This window comes from Gekko japonicus, unplaced genomic scaffold, assembly GCF_001447785.1.
Source record: "Gekko japonicus isolate JY-2015 unplaced genomic scaffold, Gekko_japonicus_V1.1 scaffold8000, whole genome shotgun sequence".
NCBI classification, from domain to species: Eukaryota; Metazoa; Chordata; class Lepidosauria; order Squamata; family Gekkonidae; genus Gekko; species Gekko japonicus.
In genome coordinates this window covers 1,431-3,873 of record NW_015164875.1, presented here as the reverse complement: position 1 = coordinate 3,873, position 2,443 = coordinate 1,431, and the positions used below count along the sequence as shown (strand labels likewise).

The 2,443-nt window shown below is 44.7% G+C and overlaps 1 pseudogene; it reads left to right on the top strand.

The window, feature by feature from the left end:
- The first annotated feature begins 449 nt into the window (after positions 1–449).
- On the top strand, positions 450–1,894 carry LOC107109193 (annotated as a pseudogene).
- The last annotated feature ends 549 nt before the right edge of the window (positions 1,895–2,443 follow it).

Below are 2,443 nucleotides of genomic sequence, written 5' to 3'. Positions count from 1 at the left end.
CCATTGGGGATTTCTGATTCACTTTTAAGCAACATTTGATTTGGTTCAATCATACAGCCCATTGGGTAAGGAGGGAGGGAGGCCTTCTGGGGGCCTGAAATCTGAAGGCTCAGAAACTCCTTCTGGGCAAGAGTTCAGCTGTGGGATGGAGGTATCCTTAAATACTAGATATTCTGAGGAATGGTGGAGGGGTGGTTAAGATCAGCTAAGCGGGATGAGGCCAAAGGGTCGTCAGTCCTTTCCGATTGCAATCCCATAGACGCCTTTGGACCTTATTAGCCCTCCCAGGTGTTAACATGAATTCTCAATTTATTCCAGCAGAGGATGATCAGAGGAAGAAGGAGGGTGAGGAACTTCATCAGAACATGCCAGACAAAGTTAAAAATGAAACCTTGAAAGGCAACGTCAGCAATCGAGGCAGGCCTATGAGAAAGAAAGGCAGTCATACGATGGGGAAGCGAGATGGAAGACAGGGTAATGTAGATTTTACAAAGCACAAGATAATGAAGGGAAGTAAATCCGTTCAATGTGGAAACTACTTCAGAAATAAATCACAGCTCCCTGAGCACCAAAGAATACAGAAAGGGATGAAAGGTTTTGAACGCTCAGAGTCTGGAAAGAAGTTCAGTGAGACTGGCAGTATTCAACAGCACCAAAGAACCCACACAGGGTGGAAACCTTTTGAAAGCTCAAAGTGTGGAAAGAGATTTGGGTTGTGTGGCCAGCCTCAACAGCATCAAAGAACTCACATACAGAAGAAAACTTTTGAATGTTCAGAGTGTGGAAAGAGATTCAGTCATCGTGGACATCTGCACTGGCACCAGAGAACCCATACAGGGGAGAAACCTTTTGAATGCTCAGAGTGTGGAAAGAGCTTCAGTCAGCATGGCACTCTTCAATTGCACCGAAGAACTCACACAGGGGAGAAACCTTTAGAATGCTCAGAGTGTGGAAAGAGATTCAGTCGGCATGGCCATCTTCAACAGCACCGAAGAACTCACACAGGGGAGAAACCTTTTGAATGCTCAGAGTGTGGAAGCAGATTCAGGCAGACTGCCCATCTTCAACGGCACCAGAGAACCCACACAGGGGAGAAACCTTTTGAATGCTCAGAGTGTGGAAAGAAATTCCCTTTGAGCAACAGTCTTCGGCGGCACCAAAGTACCCACACGGGGGAGAAACCTTTTGAATGCTCAGAGTGTGGAAAGAGATTCCGTCAGAGTGGCCATCTGCACTGGCACCAGAGAACCCACACAGGGGAGAAACCTTTTGAATGCTCAGAGTGTGGAAAGAGATTCAACTTGAGTGGAAGTCTTCAACAGCACCAGAGAACCCACACAGGGGAGAAACCTTTTGAATGTTCAGTGTGTGGAAAGAGGTTCAGTCAGAGTGGTCATCTTCAAAAGCATCAAAGAACCCACACAGGGGAGAAACCTTTTAAATGCTTAGAATGTGGAAAGACATTCCGTTATAGTAGCCATCTGCAACAGCATCAGAGAACTCACACAGGGGAAAAACCTTTTGAATGCTCAGAGTGTGGAAAGAGATTCAGTCGGAGTGACACTCTTCAACAGCACCAAAGAACCCACACAGCGGAGTAACCATTGGAATGCTCAGAGTGAGAAAAGGTTCAGGTTGAATGACACTCTTCAACAGCATGTGACAACCCACACAGGGGAGAAATCTTTTGAATGCTCAGAGTGTGGAGATTCCATTTGAGTCAACAGGACCTAAGAACCCACATGGAAGAAACGCTTTGAGTGCTGAGTGTGGAAAGACATTGAGTAACAGTAGCAGTCTTCGGTGTCGCAGGGGAACCCACACAGAGGATAAGCCTTTTGAATGCTCAGAGTGTGGAGTTTCACTCAGCATGGAAATCTTCTACAACATCTAAGAAGTCACACAAAGAGAATCCATGTAGTTCCTTAGTCCACAAAAAGAGCTTTTCTCTTATTTCACACCTAAAAAGACAGCAATAGACTATATAAAGTGTTGACACTATGTAAACTCTTTTGGAAAGCTTGACTCTACACAGAAATATTACCCAAAACAGGAAGAAATATAAAAAATGCTTAGAGCATGGCACTCTTAAATTGCACCGCAGAACCCACACAAGCAAGGATGGGCTCTGCTGATTGAAGAAGCTCCTACCTCCTTTAGCCTGGAAGAGTCCACAGAAAGGAGGAACCTCATAAACGCTCAGTGTGTTGTAATAGTTTGAGGCAGATATCTGATTTTCATATTTTTAAGAGAATCCATACGAGGGTGAAACATTCTTATAGCTGGTTCCGATGAAGATCTTCTTCAGATGCCCTGGTGTCGGAGGTTCAGAAAGGTTCAGAAATTAGTTACACACATGTATTGATTGCCCTCCTCTATGATACTTGCTACTTCAGGTTATCTGCCAGTCTAACTCTTTCTGACATAATCAAAACTGGCAAAA